Below are 25,771 nucleotides of genomic sequence, written 5' to 3'. Positions count from 1 at the left end.
GTTTACAATTTATCTACTTTTTAATATGCATGTGCATTTCATTGTTTGCTTATGAGTTTATTTATAATAAAACAAGGCTTTGGTTTTCTTGGAGCTTTTTCTCTGACATTTTCTTTTTTCTTAAAAAATAACTTTACAATTGTTCCCTGTGCCCTCTCCTTGTCTCCTTCACTTTCTCTTTCATTTTTCATCTCTCCTCTCTACCTTTTGTCCTTTCATACCGGACCCGGATGCTGACTAGCTCTGAGTCCTTGAGGAAAGGCCTAGAAACAAATGAACAAACTAAAACAGCTGCGACAACATTTCCTTTGCTCATATTGACTCTCTCTCTTTTAAATAATTCCTAATCCTGATTTAGTGATTTTATCTTAAACACTAGGTAGAAGGATACATTCTTAAAACAGTAACAGTTTCTGAAGTTACTCACCACTTTGATCATTCAGAGATGGGCAATCCTCATCTTCTCTCTTCTTTTTTTTCACTTAAATACTTGAGTTGCACAAAGGATTATAGGTATGAATTGATCATAATCCTAGTTCCTGAGACATTGTCATCATCTGTCCATGCAAGACAATTCTTGTCATTCCTGTTGTTTGTTTGCTTTTCCTCTTCCCTTATCTTCACTTATTCTCAATCTCAGTCCTCATAGGTACAGTATCCACTCTAATGTATTTAGTATATCTCCTCTCTGTTCAGGGATGATGACATGTTTATTGTTTTTAAAATAAGATGGAAACCATGAATTGAGCACTTACAGTGTGCTAGGATCTGACCTAAGAATTCGTCATAGTTGAAATCCATAACAGCACTAACAGGCAAATATTGTTATTATTATTTTTATCATCACCATCATTATTTCCATTTACCATTTTTGATATAGACACCAAGAAATTAAAAAACTTGACCAAGCTCAAAAGCTAATATATGGAAAATAGAGCATGTGAAATAGTTTGGTTGAGAGTCTGTTTAACCAGTTATGCTGTATTATCTAAGTGTTCTCTTCATATTTCATTACATGATAGCCCAAGGAATGGAACTGCTGGTTGGTACATACGTACTGTCATGGAGGTATTGCCAGATTGTTTCTAGAATGGCTGCACAAGTTTACATTCCCATTTGCAGTGCATGAGTCCTCACTATATTTATACCCAGAACTTAATATTTTTATACTTTGTATTTTTTGCCAAACTGATGTGTATAAAGTAGAAATAAATAGTTTTAATTTGCATTTATCTATTTTCTAGTGTGTTTGAGTATCTCTTCAAAATACATATTTGTCACTTTGGCTTCCCTTTCTGTGCAATTTTCTGTTAGTATTATTAAATATGTAAATAGATATATATCACTGCCAGGCATTTGGTATCTGTTGTCATTATTGTTATTATTATTGCTATATTTATCATATTTTCTATTTGATTTCCTATATTTTCCACAGGATTTAGAAAAGTCGCCAATCTCCCATACTTTTTAGACATTCCAAATATATTCTCTCAATCTTTCACCCATCCATTTATTGTTTTCTATGATGCCCATTGATTAAGAAATCCATAATTTTGATGCAGTAAATACATTTTTTTATTTTTAGTATTTATGATAGAGTCATATTTAAGAAAGCCTTCATACTTCACAGTTCCAATAATATTGTCATATATTATTTTCTATTATCATTGTAAGTTTTTCTTTCACATTTTAATATTTCATCCATTTGAAGTTGGATATATGGCATGAGTGGGATTTTTTTCTTCATATAGTAAAACAATTTTTATATATGGCATGAGTAGGATTTTTTCCTTCATATAGTAAAACAATTTTTCTGACGTTGTTTATTAAATAGCTCATCATTTTTGCATATATAGATTGTATGTTTCCAGGCCATCAGTTACGTTCCTCTCTTTGACAGTAACTGCAGGAGTACAATGCCATGTTAGTTACTATGGCCTTTTAATATGCTTTAGTATCTGGGAAGATCATTTTTCTCTATTTTTGTTCTTCTGTTTCATAACCATTTACCTACCCATAATCTTTCTTTATTTTTAAAAAAATTGATGGTGTTTATGAGGTTTCCTAAAAATTCCTGAGGTTTAGATTGGAATTGCATTAAATTTATATGTAAATTTAGGGAGAACTGAGCGACAATGCTAAATCATTTCATATATGAACACAGAATTTCTCTATATTTGGTGAGTATCTTTATGTCACTTAGACTTTTACACTTCCATATATGCAATTCTTATTCTTCATTAGGTTAATATCTTTAAAAAGATTTGTTGTAATTTCTCTTGGTACTGTAAATGGTATCTTACACTTTCTGGTTGTTAATTCTCATACAAAGAATGATATTGAGGTAAACAACCTCCTCTATTTAGCTATAATGACTAGGTGGTTATCTTGAATTGTCTATAGAAATAATTATATAGATTAATAAATGTTACAATTTTATTTCTTAGTTCCAAACTATATGATGCTTTTTTAAAATTTTTTCTTGACTTACACCCTAGGACCTCCAGTTCTGTACTCAACAGTAGTGATGACAGAGGACAATCCTTAAGCAGTTGTTGATTATCAAAAGAATCTCTCTAAAGTTTGGCCATTGAGTATGACATTTACTTAGCTTTTTTAGTAGTAATCTTTATCAAGTTAGAGAAGTTTAATTCTAACCCAATTTTCTAATTTTCTATTGAAATCTTGAATATACTTTAATTTCATAAAATCAATTTTTTTCTGCACAAATGAGATGATCAAGTGATATGTATCCTTTGACTCATTAATGTGAATATGCACATCTATAGATAATCTAAGGTTGAGTCATCCTTGCATTTCTAGGATAAAATATATCATTATAATGTAATTTTAAAGATACATTATTATATTCAATTAGTCGATTTTTCATTTAGAATTTTTATATCTCAGTTCGTAAATGAAATTGGTCTTTGATTTATTTCTCTACTTTATCTAGTTTTGGTGTCAATTTTATACGATATTCATTAAAAAATAAGTGCTTTTCCTCTTTCAAACTTCTGGAACAACTTAAGGTATTATCTTGAAGAGTTTGTTGGTATTTGTCAGTAAAATCATCTGGACAGAAATGTATCCATTTTGTCTACAGTTTCACATTTATTTGAGCTGATGGGGCTCAACCAGACTGACTAAGGGAAAGAAGAATACAAAAAGAGGTCAGAGAGGAAACAGAGGGAATCTTGAAGATCATGTGCGCGTTTTAAAAAATTATTACTTTAAGAACTTTCACTTATTTCTTCTTAACCTATTGTTCTTTTACCGTCTTTGTGCCTTATGTCTTTTTTCGCTTTAATTTTTCCTTTACCTGAAATAAAATATCTATCATAAATTTCATTTGATTAAAATATTTCCTGGTAATTTTAAAAGTGTCTTTTATTTTCAAATGTTCTATATCTTTTTTTTTTTACTTAAATGTGTATATTATAGACAATGTATTGTTCAATCATGATTTGGTCTTCAAAAGTTAATTGGAAAGTCTCTATCTTCTAATTAGTGAATTTAGTCTCTTAATATTTAATTATTATCATATGTTATTTCTGATATTCTACTTTGTATTTTCTATATTTATTATACTTTTTTCTTTTTACCATTTTACTTTCAATTGGATATCCTAAACTATCAAATTTGCTTTTAGAGCTTGAACTAAAACTTATGCTTGTTTTTCCATTTATACCCTAAATAATTGATAATAACATCTTCTAGTCATCTGTATAATTCTTGAAGACTGTGGGCTCTGCAGCCATAGTGCATTTTGAAAAGTACCTCGTATGCAGTAATCCCACAATAAATGTAAGCTATTATTATTATATTCCAAGCAAAGTAAGAATCTTAATATGCTCTTACCTCCCTGTCTAACTTCTCTTCCTCAAAATACCCGTCCTCGTGCAATATGCTCATACCATGTTTGTATAATTTGAGATGTTGATCCTTGATCTTTAGGGATATATTTTATTGTTAGTCTTGCTCATTTAGACAATAGCAAACTTACTAACACCTTTATTCACCTTACTTCCCATATCTCATTGTTACCTTTTGGATTTATTCTTCTTGATGCTGGCAGTATCTTCCAAGAGTTATTTCAAAAAGATCTCTGTTGTGTTTGCCTTCTAAAACATTTTATACCAGAGTACATCTATGTTTTGGCCTCAAATTTAATTATTTTTCAGCTGAAAATAAACCTCCAACTCAGTTCTTTACCTTCAACACAGAAAATATTGTTTTCTAGTCTTCTTGTATCCACTGTTGTTGTTGATATGCATGATGCCTAACTTTTATTATTTTTTAGATGATCTGCGTTTACTTTTTGAAAGCTATTATAACAAAATTTGGTTTGATATTTAAAATTTTAACCATAATATACCTAGAAATGTATTTTCTAAAAATTTCATTTATTTGATAGCCTATGAATGATAGCCATAATTTTATACATTTCTCTCATTCTAGAAAATTTTTATTCCTTAATTCTGTATTTCCTCATCTCTATTTCTCATTTTGAGACTAATAAGAAACAGTTATTTACATTTGTACTTTTCTTATCCATATATCTTATCTCTACCGGGGCATTTTGTACCGTGGGGACATTTGGAAATGTCTGAAGATTTTTTGTTGTCACAACTTGAGGGGAACATCTGGCGTCTAGTGTGTAGGGACCAGGGATGTTGCTAAACATCCTGTAGTGCACAAGAAAGCACTCCACAACTACAACAAAGATTTTCCGGCCAAATGCAAACAGCTCTGAGGTTGAGAAACTCTGATATATCTTAAATTTTCACTTATTATTACCATCTTTTGATTTCATTCTGTGAGACATCTACAATTTGATCTTCTAACTTAGTTTGTTTTTAGACTAAGTGCATCCTACTGCCCTATCCATCTATTTAAATCTGTTATTTCATCAATTACATTTTTCATATCCAGTTTTCTCTTTTATCTCCCTGAAAGCATTTATTGTGCCTTTAACAATTTTATTCTGCCCTACTAATTTGGGCCCTTCTAGTGTACATTTTTTTTTTCTTTTTTATTTAACCAAAGTACTCACACGCCTCAGATGCTTCACATTTCTTTCCTGTCATTCTATCTTTTATTCCCTTAAGAATATCAGATGCCTGGCCTAGCAGCGGTCAGGAAAGGCAGGAGAGGGACAAAATCTGGGGCCCCAGCTTTCATTTCTTCAAATGAGTGTGGGTGCTTTGGGGTTCCTCTAGCCGTCTGTTGTTGACACAGTTCTTCCTTGTGCCCCACCCAGACTCCAAAGCAAGTGTCTCTTACACTTTGGAAGCTCACAATATCTCCATCCCAGGCACTCATCTGGTGGCCAGCCAGTCTTTACTATAATTGCTCACTCATGGAGTCAAGGGCAAAATAGGGAAAATACGAGAGGGAACACTTAGGGTCTGGACAGCCCCATGACAGCCAGAGGGGGAGAAATGATCCACTAAGAGAGGAAAGAAAAAGACCTCTAGAAACTAGAAACCAGAGAGCTCTTCTCCAGTTCAGCTTATACTAGCCACCTAGCTCTGCTTCTTTCCCATTTTTATTTGCAATATGACGTATCTGGTACCTTAGATATAAGAGAGATAATAATTTTATTAAGCATAAAAGGAACTGGGTACTAGATAACAACTACTTTCAAAATGTTCAAAAAGTAGATCTAGTGGCTACTTTTGAGGCAGTATTTAAGTTTGACCCTCAGTACAACAGGCAGAGCTAATGGAAGAAAGAATCATAGTCAGCAAGGTTACACCACAATCTAAAAAAAGTTGACAATCAGTTACTAGGTCCTGTTAATTCTTACCTTTAAAATATATCTCCAATCTATTTACATATTTCCATTCCATTGTCATTAGCCTAATTTAGGTCACTCTCGTATTTTACCTGAAGCATGGGATAGCTTCCTAACTCATCTTTTTTCCTCTGGTCTTCCTGTCGTCTCTACCTACCCATTTGTTTTCCACATAGCCACCGGTGAGATATTTCTAATTTGCAAGTCTCATCATGTCACTTTCTCTTGTAAAACCTTTTAATAGCTTTTCTTCGTCCTGAAGTACAAACTCACTATTCCAGCATACAATGCCACTTGTTATAGCTCCTCCGTTCTCTGCCTCTCCTACCTCTCTTTGCCCTCTTCACCTTTGCCAATCTGGATTAATTAGGCTTCCTCAATTTGTCATTCTCTCTCTTTCTTCCCTAGATTTTCATATTTATGTTCTTTTCCTTAAACACTTTGCTCCTTACTCAGCTTCCCTGGCAATTTCTTACTCATCCCTCAAGTCTTACTTTAAATGCAAAAGCGCTTTATGATGAAATCAAGTATATTGCCCCTTTATAATATTCAGCACAATATGAAGCACCTTTCTATTTCTATTTATTTTTCTCTGTCCCCTTTTATAGTACAAACAGTCCCTGACTTAACAATAGTTCAACTTATCAATTTTTTGACGTTATGATATTGCAAAAGGGATAGGTATTCAGTAAAAACTGTACTTTGAATTTTTTTTCTTTTTTTTGTGAGGAAGATTAGCTCTGAGTTAACATCTGTTGCCAACCCTCCTCTTTTTTTGCTGAGGAAGATTGGCTCTGAGCTAACATCTGTGCCCATCTTCCTCTATTTTATATGTGGGATGCCTGCCACAGCATGGCTTGATAAGCAGTGTGTAAGTCCGTGCACAGGACCTGAACCTGCGAACCCCGAGCCGCCAAAGCGGAGTGTGCAAACTTAACCACTACGCCACGGGGCAGGGCCCGTACATCGAATTTTGATCTTTTTCCAGGCTAGCGCTACAATCATGCACCATGTAACAATGTTTCTGTCAACGACTGACCATGTATACGTTGGTGGTCCCATAAGATTAGTACCGTATAGCCTGGATGTGTAATAGGCTGTACCATCTAGGTTTGTGTAAGTACACTCAATGATGTTCACACAACAAGGAAATCATCTAACGATGCATATCTCAGAACATATACCCTTCATTAAGTGAGGCATGACTGTAAGTGATATGATACTCTCTCGTGTCGCTGGGCGGAAGCGGCAAGCCACAGCTCCCAGTCAGCTACACGATCACGAGGGTAAACAAGTGATATACTTACAACCATTCTGTACCCATGCAACCATTTTTTTTCACTTTCAGTACAGTATTCAATAAATTACATGAGGTATTCAATATTTTATTGTAAAATAGGCTTTGTGTTAGACGATTTTGCCCCAATTGTAGGCTAATGTCAGTGTTCTGGGCACCTTTAAGGTAGGCTAGGCTGAGGTATGATGTTCAGTAGGTTAGGTGTACTAAATGCATTTTGAACACATAATATTTTCTACTTACTATGGGTTTATCAGCACGTAACTCCATCATAAGTCGAGAAAGATCTGTATAAGATTTGTGAAGGCAGGGACTCAATCTTATTATATTTCAAACACCTAGCACAGGGACCACAACATGGCTAGGTTATATGAATGAGTGAAGAAATGAAACAAACAACAGGAAAACTGCTTAAGAGTACTATTGTCCAATAAACATGCTGTACTTACCTCCTTATTTGTCTTTATAAGCATGTGCTTCAGTGAATACATGAGAAAAAACTAATCCCAAGCCATTTCTTGGTGAAAACTACACATTAAATATTTGTTTCATATCAATAATGCATTATATTAATTTTCCTATTCACAGTTTATTTCTTCTTTCGAATACAGCACGTGTATGGTTTACTCAGCTGGAGCTTGTCTTTTATAGAGATGATGGTATATGGCTCATAAATGGCTGAGGATCTCTGGAGGCTACTCCTAAAGTAGTTTACTTCCTAAGCCCCTGTCACCATGCAGAGATAATTACTTGTATGATTTATGTGCTTGCAAAGAAACTGTTCAACATAACCTTTTCCAGTCACTTTTATTATGTAACTGTCATAGTACCTTGAGATTTGGGATCTTTCTCTGCCTTCATGGATCCTCCTTTGGTTTATTTACAGGCCTAATAATTGATTTGATTTTTTGTATATAGGTCAAAGGGTTACCTTTTTTCTTCCCTTCGTTCTGAACAATTGTATGGGTAATCTGAGTGGTTTGGTTTGGGTTTTTGAAAGGTAAACTGCCTAGGCTTCTTTTAAAATGCCTAGGCTGTTACATTCTTAAAATAGAGTTTAGACTTCCACCAAATTGTCAGTAGAAAAAGAAGCATTAAAAATCTTTTAATCTGGTGCTGAAAAAGTTTTACATAAAAATAGCTATTTATATGAACAAATGGTGTTTAAATAAAATATTGTATTTACATGTAATATTCAAAGATTAATACAAACTATTTTGCTATCTCAAGTAAGAAGTATTTAAAGTTATATAACAATTCACGCTCCTCAAAGGAAAAATCTTTGCTTTTATAGCCATTTTCCACCTAATAAAAGAAAATGTCCCTAACAAATATTGTTTGTAATGACACTGCATTTCAAAGGAAAAGTTGGAACAATAACAAGCCATTTGCAGTTCAGTTTTATATGCATTGTTACCTACTTTGCAGCCAAAAGAATAAAAAGACATTCTAAAACGCTATTAAAAATAACATTCTCTTTATGTTTTACATTATCTATGCTGAGACTTTTTTTCTTTATTTTATATATAGTTCTTTTTTTTCCTTCTAATTCCAGATGAAATTGTGTTGATGTGTTGAGTATAACATTATTTATGACAATCACTTTATATCAAGGCCATACATCATCATACTTTGCCCCATACTTTAATTTAGTAGATTGCTTTTAAAGAAAATTTTGCAAAAATTTGAAATTAAATCAATAAAAATTATATTTAAATGAAATATGTAGGATTTGTGTCCAAGTGTGACATTGGTTTCTTAATGAACCTATAAACCGGATATAAGGGATTGCAAGATTTTACACTACATTCAAAGACAATGAACAAAAATATTAAGCCCTACTGTACAGCTTGGTGCCTATAGTCAATACTACTGTATCGTATACTTAAAAATTTACTGGGATTGTAGGTCTTTTGTTAAGTGTTATTATCACAAAACATAATAAGAATAATAATAAATAAAGAGGGTGAGAGAAAACTTTTGGAGGTGATGGACATCTTCATGGCATAGATTATGGTGCTGGTTTCTGGTGATAGATATGTGGTGAATGTATATTTATCTCCAAACTCCTCAAGTTGTATACATTAAATATGTACAGCTTTTTGTATGCAAATCATACCTCAGTAAAGTGTTTAAAAAAATGTTAGGTCATCTCTACGTATGTTTAGATACCTATTATAGAAAATGATTCGGTATTCTAAATTGTTATATCTTGAGATAACGGTATTTGATGATAGCTTATATATATTTCATTTTTCCTTAGGTTTTTGCATTTAGATAAATAATTGCTTTGTTCCCTGATGATGTATGGACTCATGTAATAAGAGCTCTCATTCCTTGAGAGCCATGGGTAGGCCAGATGCTTTTTTCAGCATGATTTCTACATCTTACATTTTCCTTCTGATAATAGTAGCATACTAGTTTTACAAAGAAAGATACTGAAATTTTGGAGAGATTAAGTGACCATATCAGATTAATATGGCTAATAAGTAGTAGTGGTGTGGCAGGGACAACATTTTGATAATTGTTAGAATGATCCATCTCCTTCCATTGAGTGATCATTAGGTCTCTTAACCTGAAGGACAAAAATCAAGGATTTACTGTCAAAAGAAGAAAAGTTGTCCCTTATCACTAACTTAACAAAGGAGTCTGATCTTCACTACTAACTGGTTGTTTTAAGAAATGTATTTAATAATATTAAAGATAAGTAATCTCAAAGTAGATATTTTCTCAAGTAATTTCAAACATTCTTTTATACCTATCTAAATAATTTTATTGATTATCACTAAGCATTTCTATAGTTTAGAAAAGCAATGACACTTTTTAATTCCTGAATCAAAAGAAAGAATAAAATAAGTTTAACATGAAAGTTTAGAGGTAAATATACTATTGAGATATTTTATTGCTGGCTCTTGATAACATGTCTCATTTATGATCTTTCTGTCAATATTTGTTAAAATTATCATGGGTACCCATATATATGTGCATTTATGATTAGTTGCTTACACTTCTTTTTGGAAAGAAGTACAATTAAAAATTGTTAAAGAATTTGCCTGATTCTTTAAGTTCTAAGCCTTTGGAAAGAAAGCTAGAAGAAAAAAATTATCTGTTGATGCATTATAGCCAAATGTTCAAAACTTTCTGCGTGAAATTTGTAACCCCACCTCTACTACATTAGGAAAATTATCGTAATTTAGTAAATGATGCCAAACAGAAGCAAATTACTGAGAAGGCGTATAGTTCTAAATAGAGTACTTAATTTTGTATGCATACACATATGGCTGGCAGTTATTTTTGCTACCGGTAGGACAGAATTTTCCCTGCAATTGAGTACAGTAAGTGCTATTAACACTATTATAATACCAAGTTGAACCTTGGCAATCTTAAATTTACGATTCACAGTTTAACCTAGTTAATGTGAGACCACAAGTCTCCGGGCATGTTGGTAATTATCCTGAGACTCAACTTTCTATCTAGTGCTATTTGAGCGGGTTAGGCAAGAGCCAGGCATTTACCTAAAGGATGAGATGAGACAGCTACGTGACATAAGCACAGGCATCTCTATGAGTATTTATTGTTTTCTACTTATCCTTAGATGTGAGATATTCTCCTGTGAAGTACTAAAATCTTCTCTTTTTGTGTGAAAAAATGCCATGGAAAAATTTTAAAGCCAATCATTATTTGAGAATATTAAGATAAAGGAGAACATTCCTACATAAATGTTAATGTTTGTAAACTTAAGAATGTGTGAAAATTTGGAGACATTATCCTTTTAGAATATGAAAGAGTTTAGTTTTGGGCCGGCCCGGTGGCTTAGCGGTTAAGTGCGCGCGCTCTGCTGTGGGCGGCCCAGGTTCGGATCCCGGTCGCGCACCTACGCACTGCTTCTCCGGCCATGCTGAGGCCGCATCCCACATACAGCAACTAGAAGGATGTGCAACTATGACATACAACTATCTACTGGGGCTTTGGTGAAGAAAGAAAAAAGGAGGGGGATTGGCAATAGATGTTAGCTCAGAACTGGTCTTCCTCAGCAAAAAGAGGAGGATTAGCACGGATGTTAGCTCAGGGCTGATCTCCCTCACAAAATTAAAAAAAAAAAAAAAAAAAGAGTTTAGTTTTGATAAGATCATAAAAGTATGTGATAACTTGTGTAGGATGTCTGACCCTACATCTTACTAGCTCTAAGTGACCCTAGGCAAGTCACTTCAACTTTCCTTAACTCAGATCGTTGTTCCTTATACTTTAGTAAAAAAAAAACAGTCCTTGCCAATTTTACGTGTTTTGCAACTTTTAGTTATTTGTAATATTTTAATTTTTTCTAATTTCTTTTCTAAGAATCTCAAAGGTCTTATTCCTAACAAGATAAAAAAAAATCAGAATATGCTAAAGAGCGAGATTCCGCTCTTTACATTGAATTCTCCCAACACAAATGTATCTAATCATACTAAAATGCTAGTATAAAAGTCTGCCATCTGGAATCAAACTCTAATGTTATATTCCATATAAAGATAGAAAAATGGCCATATTCCACTCTGTAATGTGAATTAGTTGCAAGGTAATAAATACTTACTAATCAATGGCTTCACACTCACAAGGGAAAAAGGGGACGCGTGATATTTATGTGACAGTAGAAACTTGACCCTCTCCCCATTTGTTTCATTTTAATTTAACATTTTTATTTATAAGTGTACACCAATATCTCCTCCCTAAGATACAGCAAGTCCTTGCCAGCCGATAAGGTTTGTCTTTGATCCTGTGTAAATTTTACTTTACTTCTCCTCACGTACACATTAGAACTCAACATTAAATGTTGATTGGCCCAGCTGTCACCAGCAGGCCTGTCACTGAAGTTCATGGGGAGGGAGTAGAATGCAGTTGCATCTCTATATTATACACTCTCTTAGAAAGGACCCCAACATCTACCATAGCCCCTTTCTGTTCCTGTCCCCTCAATTCAGTTCAGCGCTAAATGAGGCCAGAGGAGAATGTCAGCTACGAATAGGCTAACCAGCCCCATCAAAGGTGACCAGAACTAGACCAGCAAGTCTCCCCACGGCATAATTTGGTGACTGAGAAAATTACGGATGGTGTTAGAAATGATTCAAGTAACAAGGCCATTTTCAAGTAATCCAATAGGTAAGATTTCAACCACTTATTTGTATATTTTATAAATTTGTATGATTAATAACATAATAGTAATATTTTAATTTTAAGAGTCTTTAAGACAACTGAAATACTATCTTATTCTTAAAGCATCTCTGCGAAGTAGATAGTGATATAAATATATGAACATTTAGGCTGCAAGAGATTTTGACTCGTTCTTGAAGTTAGAATTTAAGCATCGACAGTCTACCAACAACAAGATGATAATTTATGCCACTACTTATAAACAAAAATCTGCCACTAGAAACAAACAATTTTTTCCAAATGTCAACTTTTAGATTTTGACTCCTTAAGAAGACCTCCATATAGGTATTTGGTGTCCAAGATAAAAATATTTTGACAACTCCATTGTTGAAATAATTTACCAACCAATATTCGGAACTTGAAATAAATTCTTATAAGGCCAGAGTGATATTATTTCTCCCCTTGAAATACTGTACAAGAAAAATATAGCACCATGTCTTGTCATACCTGAATGAAAGAATCTCCCTGCCATTTCACTGTCTAGTAGTCCTGGGTTGGAAAAATATCTTGAAGGATAAGAACACATGTTTAAGAAGCAGGGCAATATATTTCTTAGGTAGACATAAAATTCCCTAAGGACTTATTCACGTCTGTAATGAAATGCTTTATACATTGTTGCTGTTTGGGTCGCTTGACCCTGTATTTATTCAACAAATATTTATGAATTGCCTACTATGTGACAGGCACTGAGAAGTAATGGTAATAGTACTAGACTACACAAGTACTGACTGCATCTCAGTGAAATCAAGGAAGTGAACTTGATGGAAATTGTAGTAGGTGTGGGGAGGTGTTCTCGAATTAGTGTCCAATCCTAGTATTTTTAAAGTTAGTGTTATGAATATTTTCACATCCACAATTTCTATTAGCGTGATAATATACAATTGATAATGGAAAAGAAACATAGAAAGAAAAGTTAAAGCTAACGTGGTTAAAAATGGTAGTGTTTGTATTTGGAATAGTAAATGTGTGACTCTAGCTATGTTGTTGAAAAAACACGATTTAGAAACATGATTTTTGTTCTCTCATGAAATAATTTAGTTGTAGATGAGAGTCCTCCAAAGTATCAAAATAGTTTCACAGTAAAATATGGCCATTCGAAGGCATCTCATCACCTGCTTTCAGTGACCACTTTGCGAAGAAAGAGGTCTGTGCCAAAGGTCCAGATATCTATATTCTCAATGATGCTTCCAACAGCAGCTACGAATCAGATCTGGGAACCATCACTGCCGCTGCTGCCGGGAGCTGTGACCTCTACTGCCTGCTTAGGATAAATGAATTGGCACATTTGATGCTCCTAGTTTTCCCTATCATTCTTTAGAATTCTTGATACATCAAAGTCCCATCTGAGTTCTGTGTGGCATGCCAAATTTGAAGAATATCCTCCTTGTATTTTATGATAGAAGAATGTCATATTGGTAACATATTTTTCTCTAATCTTTTGACTTTTTTTTTTTTTACTTGTTTGAATGCATTTATTATAGCTTCTTTGAATTCTTTGACAGCTAAATCCAAACTCTGGATCCACTCGGAACCACTTTCTATTGCATATTCTGAGTATGGGTTATACTTTCTTACTTTGCACATCTACTAATTTTTAGTTGAAAACTGGGCATTATAAATAATACATTTTGGAGATTTCTTGCCTGAAATCTGATCTGTAGCACCTTTTAATGGCAAGGCTGTGGAGTTTTGTTCTGGTATTTACTGCAACTATAGTTATGAGTCTGGACAGGGCCTTTAGGCCAGAAAGCCACAATTGAGATTAAAATTTCCTCTGGATTCTCTCTCCTTAGGACATTTTACAGTATCTTTAAGTAGTTAGGTTGCTTTAAAATTTTTTATTCAGTTTATAATTGTTATTTGCGGAAGGCACAACCACCTCACTCCTCTGCCATTGCAATAAATGTTCCCGCACCTTCATTTGTATTCATAGGTTTTTCTCTATTAAGACTCAGACATGAATGCATCGATGGGAGTGGAAATATAGGGGTCGACTACTAGTAAGTGCTATTTTCAGAATCTTGCCTCCATTCTGGAGGTTATCTGTATATTTGAACCAAACCTGTTCCACACTATTTTTTGGATGAATTATTTCCCAGAAGTCACTATTGTTCTTCTGCAATAAACTCCTGACAGGTTGGTTGGCTTCTTCCAGTCTCTTAGAAATAGCAAATCTTAGAGGGAAATAAACCAAGGATTAAACTGTAGTTACTCTACTTTCCTATCTACCTTCCCTTAAGTCTAGGTAAGGTAAGCTTTTTTAGATTTAATTGCTTGGCCAGTGGGATATATATTTTTTTTCTTTTTTTCTGAAAGACAGCTAAAAATTCCAGTTTGTTTTACTTTTGTCTGATACTCATACAAAAAGTAAGTTTTAAACTTATGTAGTTAGTCATTGAATTAGCGAGTGACAGATCTATTCTCTTTTAATAAATACCCTTTTGGCTAAAAACTTTATATTGGAAAATGAAAGATTAAAACATTTTTCTTTCTTTCTTTTTTAAATACGGGAAGATACACTGCTGCTTTGGTATTTCCAGAGAAAGAGAAGCACAAAAGATGCTCTTCTTGTGATTTTTCTGTTAGATCTCTATAGAGATTTTTAAAGGCAAATGTTAGGAATAAGAGCCCATGCAGAGGCAAGGTATCATAAAGGACATGGCTGACTCCAGGCGTACGGCAGCTGTGAAAACATCATTCCTGTTGCAGATAATGGTGTAGATCATTACACAGACATTTTAAACAGCACTGCGTATTATAATGAACATTGAATTTTCAAAAACAACAAATTAGTAGTAAGAGATCTTTTAAATCTCTGGATCCAGTAAACTTCATGATTCAGTAAATACCTCCATGTGGATTAAATGATTGACTAAAAATATAATTGTAAAATACAGATTTCATTACATAGTTATGTAAGACTTTTAATTTATTTTAACAACTACGATGCTTATGTTCATATATTTTGTGACAATATTTTAGAAGATTATGATCTCATATAAATACAAACTTTTCTTAAAACCTCGGTGTTCTACAAATTTTTAAAAATGTAATTTCAAGGAAAAAAAGTGAATTTCCTCCTTTAGCACCCCACCCTCGCTTCCAGAGATAATGGCCGCTGAGGTACCGTGAACTCTGCTCATCAAGATCAGATTGATGCTCAAGTCACAAAGCATCTTCTGCAGGCTTCTCACAGGGTTGTAGCTTAATACATATTTTGATCTCCTCCATCATTTACACCGCTGCAACTCTTACAACTACATTAGGAGAAGGTGAATTTGGACTTTATCTTCCCCTGAAGCAAACATAATAGCTTCTGAGATTTTAGAGGTAGGCTGAGGGTGGGAACTGAATAAAAAACCTCATCAATCAATCTTTTTAAAAATCAGTGCGTCCACTTCTAACTATAAGATATCCCATACTCTATGCATAATACTTCCCTAAAAATTAAAATTCACAAAGGAGATTCCATTCCCTAATAGCTAAACAGATAGTAAAAATCTTTATTAGATCCCACCTTGTAGACAAAATCTCAATGTATTTCTAACATTTTTGTATATCCTTGAATATTCTTTTCCTTTGTAAATGAACACACAGTCAAATTGTGTATTCAGTTGTGATTAAAGATTTGCTGCTTTCAGCATGTCAGAAGATTTCATCCTTGTTTCAAATCCTTTCTTTTTATGATTCTTCTACTTTTGATCGCTAGTAACAATAATTTTAAATTAACATTTTGACCCAGTATGTAAAAAAATAAAAAGCAATTGCCGTGAAATACTCAAAATTTTCAGATACTACCCGTTAAACAAAGATAATGACTCTGCCAGTGCCTTACTGTTGACTGGTGGGAAGCACTGTAATGCAATAGCTCATTTATCCTTCGGTTACTTCCTTTGTAAATGAAATCCTTGTAGGTTTGGGATGCTTAACAATCGAGGATCACCTGTGATATGTAATAGACATATGGATTTTTATAGGCTAAATCCAAATATTCCAAGTCCTCAAGAAAAATCGATAAAAGGGAATGTGCACTTTACCATTTCAATATGTTCCCTTGTTTTTTAACCAACTGATAATTTATTTACACAAGTATGTGGGGGGGTGCCCAAAAATCTCCAGCTCCAGGTGTAACCTTATATTGCCATGCTGCTCAAAAATAGCTGAAGTTCAGTTTCATTATTAGCAGAGAAGAATTTCTAAAGGACTGTCTCTGAGATCCTCCCTCAGGTTCACATCAGCCTGCATCCTACTCCATAGGCCACTGCTAGCCATGTGTTCATTATGAAACAATGTCTAAGTTTATAAGACTAAGCACCTATAGAAACCAAGTAGGTAAATGCTGTACTTTAGATTTACAGGACCGTTGGATTTAAATGCTTAATAAAAATTCTGAAAGTGAATAATTTGTTTTAACCACTAATTCCATTTATATTTTGTTTTAACCACTAATTCCATTTATATATCAATTTTTAAAAGAAAGGGAGTAGAATAATAGTCGTATATTTTATGCATATTTTGGGGGTGCTGATTATTTTATACCTGCAAGGTATAAAAAAAAAATCAGCATTATATGATGCAAATAAAACTACTAAAAAACTATTTCAGAAGAGGGTAGTGTATGGATAAAACATCTGATATAGTGGAAATGCCTGATGACTCGCCATCTCGATTTTATTTCTGTTAAACATATTAGTATCCTGAGTTTCTTGAAAATGTGTTATTTTATCTTTTCCCAAGTGCTAGGGAAGAACAGCAATTTTGTTTATTCCCAGGTGGCTTAAATTTGATTTGAACTCACAGCAGAGTTTACGCTGATGAATAGCTTTTCATTGAACATGAATAAATTGAGAAATTCGGATCAGTCAGCCACTTTTTCTTCATAATTTAAATTCTGAAGAAGAAGCATTTAGCAAAAACAGAACACAAAGGGTAGTGCAGTTGAAGAATTGCACCTGATGACTAGCAGAATTAATAAAACTATTAATGAACTAGACGCCAAAGCTGCTTTTCATAGAAGATCTATGAAAATTATTGTTTTAAGTAAATAAAGAAAGAAAGAAAGAAGCATTGGAATCAAAAAAGAGCATGTGTTTTGTTCAGTTAATATGCAGACTGATATGATGTTAGAGACAGGTGCAAGCTTTCAAGCATATTTTTGCTCACAGTGTAAGTGTTCTTTTTGCTTTTTAACTGGCTTGACTACTATCTCTAATAATTAAAATAAACTCAGACATTCTCTCTCCCTCCCTCTCTCTGTATATAAATGTGTATGTTTAAATGTCCTCTACTTTTTACAGTCTTCATCCTCTTAAAAGTTTCAGATTTTTACAAATATATAAGCATGACATTATATTTAGATAAGCATTATTATTTATGTTTTCATTTTATTTTAGAGAAAATATTTCTATAAGTGTTCCAAATCTTACAGAAAATCTGTAACTAGCATTTGAATTTATCTTCTATTTTTCTAATACATTTATTAATTATTCTGAGCCTTTATTATTGTGACACTAAATTTGACCATGGCATATTATTGATTGGAAAGCACTGAATCTTTTAAGATATTAATCTTTTAGTGTTTGGCAACTAAATAAAACATTTTACTAACCATACTTTTATAATAAGAATAGGAGATTTGTTATAAAACAAAGGTCCTTATTTACTTTCCATACAGGGCAAAGTATTTTTCTATATTTGATAGTTCATTTGCTATATTCCCAGTATTTGATTCTATTTTAATATAGAAATAATGACAAAGTATTACATTTAATGATTTTTAGTTGTGGTTTCACAATTACTATCATCTATGACATCGGACCCTCACTGAGGACAAAAGTTGATTTGAAAGTCTTGAAAATCACTCTCGGCAAATAAAAATAGAATCTTAAATGTGAAAGGTTTAACTCAATATTACTTTCAAGCAAATAGAAGACATAATAGCTCAGTCATAGGGTGGTAATCTTTTGAGCTGTGTAAATAAAGCCTCTAGATCAGGACTGTGGGCTCTTCCATTGAAGTTCCTGAACTGAATTTCTATTTCTTCAGGTACCAGACTGAGATTTCCTTTAGCTCTGCGATATTTGCTACGCTTCTAGATGCTCCCGTGATTCAGACCTTCAAAGATGGGATTTTGTTCCTTCTTTTTTTATCTTTAGTCAGTTTTGGCTAGTTCAGGTTAAACTGTAGATCAGTAGTCCAAATTCGTAATTCAGATGTATGTTATTAAGTATTTATTCTGTCCCGTCCAACCTAATCCCATGGTCCTTTCCAAGCTCAGTGTACTTTACCAGGTTTTCTGTCATCCTTTGTATTCCTGAAACCTTATATGTAATACGTAATATTATAATATGTAATATAGTTATATATGAACATATTATAATAAATATTTATATATAAAAGTATATATAAAACATTGTTTTGTGTACTTCTATTTGAAAATCATCTTTCAAATAAATCTATGCTTCCTTTACCTGTGAACTGCCCAGCTAACTGTATAGTTACTTCTAGATTTGTAAGGACAATACAAATCATATGTAGCATTTTCCTTTGTATTTTATGCAAGCCAGATGAAAAACCTCAAAACTGTAATATGAAGTAAGATGTATATTATGGTCCTAGAACACACTCAAATAGATGTTCCATTATAGTCTCTTGTAAAATGAGGTTTTTCAGTTAGCATCAAACAATCTCAGTGGAGCGACACTGAATGTAATGCATTGATGGCAAACTCAGTACAATGAGAGACAGAACAACCAATCTGGAAAACTCATGGCTAGAAGCTATAAGTTCAGTTGAGGAACCATAAAAGTGTATTGTCAAACTGATTGATTGGTTCAATAAATTGGCAGTCATTTCCATTTTTAAAGTGTTCAATCTCATGGGCCTCTTGAAGCCATTTAACTTAACCTAAGTGCTAAAATAGATTTGTGTCCTTGTAGAAATGAAAATGAAAAGGTGTGATTATAACTGTCCTCTGTCATAACTGTTTTCTGTGTTATAACCCCTCAAGGTTCTTAAATAATGGTCCAGTCATTTTTATGCACTGAAATCCAGATATCAATTGATCATTGCTTTTAAACTGTATTCCTCACTTGAAAGGATGATGATAACATTGTTCCATCCTGTGCTTCAGACAAAGCCATCTTTTAGAATTCTGTGTCTATGTGTGTGTGTTAAAAATAGTTCATTGCCATATGAGTTAAATATACATATATTTACTTTAGGCTAATATTATGAAAAGAATCTGCCAAAAATATGAAATAAGAAAAGACTATTCCAATTACAAAAATGGTAATACACACAATACCCTTCAAAGAAGAATGTCAATAGATTTTCTCTGTCTTATGGTTGAGCATCCCGATGACTTGGATATTTTGGCATTAGCTCACATCAAAATATCAATCTCTAGACATACTTGATTTTAGATGTATTTTTGAAGAACATTACCTTGAAGAATATTCTTCAAGAATATACTGTGTTTTGAGATGTTGACCTTGGTCAGCTCAAGTAAAAATTGTAGTTCTAACTTGCCCCACCATTTGAAATATACTGAATTGATTTTCAATCTTGTCTTTTGCTTTGTATATGAAAAATATACTATATATCTTGAATTTGGCAATGGAATATGAAATGAAAAATATGTTTCGATGTATAAAAATAAGAGCAACTTTAATGGAATTGTGACTGATTAAACCATATTTATTCTAGTCAGCTTAGAAACTCACTTTACAAAAGTGAATATATTCACATAAGAATACATTTAAATGCAAATATTTTTAAATTCTGTCATAGTTAAAGGATGTCTCTGGTTTATATGTATCTCAAAGGATCGCATAATATTTTCTAAGTAATATGTAATACATGTTGGAAGGTTGTATTTAAAATCAAGTTGAAATGAAGGGCAGATTTAGGGTCAAGAAAGAGGATAGCAACAGTAAAAATTGGGTGAGAAATTTATATATTTGATAGGTAAATTAGAGAGAAATGAAGTTTAAATTATTTTTTAATTAGAAAAGTCAGAATTTAAAAAAATTTCATTCAACTGAAAGCGGATTATTTTTTAAAAACATAATAAAAATAATCAAAATTAAATTTTTGTTCCTTTATTCATTTATATTCTCTCTCTCTCCTTTTGTCTAGATAGATAAATATTGATATATATTTGCCTTGTATATGCACTTTGGAGTTAACCTAGTTTTTGGCATTGAGTGATACATCTTGCTTCTATTTTTTCCTGAAATAATGGCTAATTAAGAAAAAAGAATACAAAAAACCCCCAAATCAAACAACTTCAATTTTTTCAATATGTATATAGCATATCTTAATAAAGTAAAAATATGTAGTATTGAGGGAGGATTAAAGGCTCCAGATTCCAGAGCCAGACTATTTAGGTTTGAATAACAACATTCTCACTCACTGAATATGTGACCTTGAGCAAATCATTTTGTCCATCTATGAAGCTTCAATAGAGAGATAATTATATGATTATTGTTATAGTACTTTCTTCAGGTGTTATTTTTAGAATTCAGTGAAATAATGTATATATTTGGCCTGATACGTAGGAAGGGTTCAATAAGCGGTAGCTATTAGCGAGACCTGGTTTTAAATCATGAACATGTATTAGGTAATCTTGGGAAAACAATTTTATCTTCTAAACCTCAATATCTTTATTTTGAGCTGATACAAATACCTATTTCAGGAGTGTTGTAAAAATTAAAAATGATAGGTAAGTAGCTGTTGTATATTACATATTCACATAATTTGACTTATTTTTTTCTTCTCCTCCTCCTCCTCCTTCGTCTTCTTTTTCTTTTCATTTTTCTTTTGGTTCTCCTCACAATTATTATAAATAAAAGAGAGTAGAAACTACCCACAGAACATTGCTGGGAGTGGTTCAGTAGGGAAAGAGCTATTTCTGGAAGTTAAAAATAAAGGAGTAAGACTGAATAGGAGGTGAAAAGGGCAGGTGAGTAGAATGATATCTTCTTAAAAATAGATGGGGAAAAGTTCAAAGGACAGTGCAGTTAAGAGTGACAGATATGGACGGAAAAAAATCCAAAATAGAGTTTCCAGCAAGCAAAGAAAATGGAATCAAGAGAGCTAACATATTGGAATTTGAAGCGGTAATGCTAGTTTTTAGAATATAAGCAGGAAATGATCTAATAACTTCGCAGTAGAATGGTCCCTTTAGTCATATCAATCAGCATAAAGGTTGAAGATTTATGAGGCTCACATGAGGACTGCTAAAGCATTCACAAATTTTTGAGCAGCAGGAAGGCAAATTAATAAGCAGTGAAATAGAATATTTTTTCTCCAATGACTTACGCCTTGATTGGCTAACCAGGAGAAATTAGTTATTTGCTTCATGCTTATTTGCATAAATAGACAGATAACAGTGAAAGCTTATTATACAATTTATGCAATTTTTAAAAAATCAAGGTCCTTATAAATATGGATTTTATAATATTAAGTCTTTATTTAGGTTGTGTTTTGGATTACCTTAAAGTTTTGATTAATAAGTTATTTAGTAAGATCAAAATCATTTCACTGCCCAGGTTTGTGACTTGCATAAAAATATGTTGAACTGGGATTTCAAATAAATAATTTTTAGAGTAGAACACATATTACTCTGTATTTATTGTTACAGTTAACAATTTCATAAATGCAGAGAGAATGGACCATATAAAATTGACTGCTCTTTTGGATTTTATTTGTGGGCAAAGGGGCCCCATGAATTTAGCATTACTTTTACTAAATATGTAAAGACTCCATGTTTCTAATAGAAAATGGACAATGTACAGCCATTAAGGCAGTAGCAATTCCAAGAGTCAATAGACTGTCTTCCCCATCTTGTTAGGAAAAGCTTTGCAATTTATGCTGATAACTCTTGTCTACTTCCTCCTTTCCCTCTTTATCTTTAGAGGTGTTTAGTAAGAGATTTCATCTAAAATCCATTCTGCTCAAATCTAAATTCTTGTTTAAACTGAACATTGGACAAAATAGATAGCACTTTGTGAATAACTCAATCATATGTACACTTGTCTTTCTCCCTCATTGGATTTTTTATTCCTAGCCCATGTCTTATGGCTTTCTTGTGCTGTATCAAGAGTATCTTTCAAAATGTTTGATGTATAGGAGATACTGAATAAATGCTTTTTGAATGGCTTAATAGATGGATAGAAGTGTGAATGGATGAATAAAAAGCAGAAAAAAGGAGACTATCAATAAAATGCGTAATTTTTAGCCAGAATGATCAGGAAAAACATAGCAGATATAAATTACCAATATCAGGAATGAAGGACATCACTACAGATCCTACAAACATGAAACGGATATTAAGTGGTATTATGAGTAACTTTAAGCCAATAAATTCCACAATTTATCTGAATCATGCCAATTCCTTGAAAGGTAAAAGCTACCCAAAGCTTACTCAAGAAGCAATTGATAACCTGAATAGTCCCAGAACTATTAAAGAAAATTCCAGGCCCAAATGGCTTCACTGATTATTTCAACCAAATATTTAAGATAAGATATGATACCAATTTGTTTTTACTAACTCTTCAAACTCATGCTATGATGTGAACTTTGTCCTGATAACAAAATGAGAGAAAGAAATTTCAAGAAAACTATTACCCAATATTCCTAATGAACATAAATGCAACAAGTCTTAACAGAATTTTAGCAAACCAAACCAATAGTGTATGGAAAGAATAATACTTTATGACCAATTGGGATTTATCTCAAGAATGCACAGCTGGTTAAATATTTAAAATCAATCATTGTAATTTGTCATATCAACAAACAAATAAAATCTATATAATCATCTCAGTAGATGCAGAAAAAATTTTTGACAAAATTCAGTATCTAGTTCTAATAAAAACTCTCAGCACATTAGGAAGAGAAGAGAACTTCCTGAAACTGATAAAAGTCATGTACAAAAACCTATAGCTATCATCATATTTAGAGGTGAAAGACTGTATACTTTCAGCCTAAGACTGGAATCAAAGCAAAGATGTCTTTTCTTATGACTCTTATTCATCATTGTAATTGAAGTCCTAGCCAGTGCAATAAGGCAAGAAAATAAATAAATAAACAAACAGAAAACAAATTGGAAAAGGAGAAATAAGACTATTTCTATTCACAGATGACATGATTTTCTATTTAGAAAATCCCAAAAAATATATCAAAAAGAGGTACCAGATCTAATAAGTGGGTTTAGCAATGTCACAGGATACAAAGTCAGTATACAAAAATTAATTTTATCTCTATATACTAGCAATTAACCATTGGAAATTAAAATTTTAAAATAGTACCATTTATGTTAGTGATTGAAACACACCAAAAATATATGAAATCTTTGGGTATAAATCCAATAAAATATACCCAAGATCAAGATTCTAAAATTTTTTCTTGAAATCAAAATACACTTAAATAAATGGAGGAACATACTATGTTCATGGCTTGAAATAACCAGTATAGTTGAGATGTCACTTCTCTCTAAATTTATCTATAATTCAATGTAATTCCAATGATAATTTTAGTAGTTTATTTTTTTAATCAACAAATGAATTCTAAAATTTATTATGGAAATACAAATATATTAAAATATACTTAACAATTTTGGGGAAAAAAGAGCAAAGTTAGAGGAATTATGCTACTTGTTTTCAAGACTTACTATAAAGCAACACAAACCATAGCAGTGTGGTATTAGTAAGAGGATAGATATACAGGACAATTGAATACATTAGGCTATCTAGAAATAGACACACAGATATATTGATTTATTTTGACAAGGGTGGAAAGTTATTTTTCCCTTAACAAATGTTGCCAAACAGTTGAATATCTATATGTCAAAAAAGAAAAACACACACACACAATTCATACCTAATAACAGATACAAAAATCAATTCAGAATTGGTCATAAACCTAAATGTAAAGCCTAAAATTATAAAACTTTTGGAAGAAAACATTGGAGAAAACCTTAGTGTCCCTAGGTTAAGCAAATATTTCTTAGATACAACACCAAAAGCCTGACACATCAAAGAAAAAAAGTGATAAATTGGACTTCATCAAAATAAAGAACTTTTTTTTTTTTTTGGTGAGGAAGTTTGGCCCTGAGCTAACATCTGTTGTTACCAGTCTTCTTCTTTTTGCTGAAGAAGATTGGCTCTGAGCTAACAGCTGTGCCCATCTTCCTCTGTTTTGTATGTGGGACAACACCACACTGTGGCTTGATAAGTGGTGTGTTGGTCTGCGCCTGGAATTTGAATCTGTGAACACTGGGGCCACTGAAGAGGAGCGCGAACTTAACTGTTATACCACTGGGCTGGCCCCAAAATAAAGAATTTTTGCTATTAAACACTGTTAAGAAAATGAAAAGACAAAACTAGGAGAACATATTTGGAAATCACATATCTGATAAGTGATTTGTAACCAAAATATATGAAGAACTCTCAAAACTTAAAACAAACGATCAATTAAAAATGGGCAAAATGTTGGAACAGACATTAAAGTTATACAGATGACACATAAGCATATAAAAAAAAGCTCAAAATCATTTGGCATTAGGCAAATGCAAATTAAAACTACAAAGAGATAGCTACACATAATTATTAGAATGGCTAAATTTTTTTAAATACTAGTACTAATCACTAAATGCTGCCAATAGGAATTCTCATACTTTGCTGGTGGAAATACAAAACTTTAATAGCCATGTTGGGAAACAGTTTGGCAGTTTATTACAAAGTTGAACATAAATTTACCATACTATCCAGGAATCCCAGTCTGAGGTATTTTCTCAAGTGAAGTAAAAACATGTTCACAAAAATCTGTATGCAAATGTTTATAACAGCATTAGTCATAATTGCCCCAAATTGGAAACAACCCAAACATCCTTCATCTGGTGACTGGATAAATAAACTGTGGTATATTTATAGAATGGAATACTACCAAGTGATACAACAGCAGAGAGGGATTTCAAACACATTATGCTAAGTGAAAGAAGGCTATATATTCTAAGATTCTCAAAGAGGTAAAACCATAGTGAAAGAAAACAGGTCAGTGGTTGCTTGGACCTATGAAAGGGATTGACTACAAGGGCTTCAAAGGCAAAATTTGGGGGTGTTGGTACTGTTTATATCTTGATTGTGGTGGTCATTACACAGCTGTATGAATTTATCAAAACTTGCAGTACTTTACACTAAAAATGATGAACTTTATGTAATTAAACTTTAATTTAAAAAAAAAATAAAGTTAACCAGTCTAGAAATTATATACATATGCACAAATATTACATTTATTTTACACCCACCATCCACCTTAGATAATGTAGTATTGATGAATGAGTGACATTAAGATTAAGCTTTTACACTGATCACTTTCTATGTTCAAAAGCAAATTTAAAACTTGTAATAGAATTTAGGGATATAATAAAATATTTATTGGACTTTGTGAATGTGTCGACTGACTTTTCTTTTAAACAAATT

Source organism: Diceros bicornis, chromosome 22 (assembly GCF_020826845.1).
Source record: "Diceros bicornis minor isolate mBicDic1 chromosome 22, mDicBic1.mat.cur, whole genome shotgun sequence".
Taxonomy (NCBI): Eukaryota; Metazoa; Chordata; class Mammalia; order Perissodactyla; family Rhinocerotidae; genus Diceros; species Diceros bicornis.
This window is presented reverse-complemented; position numbering follows the sequence as displayed.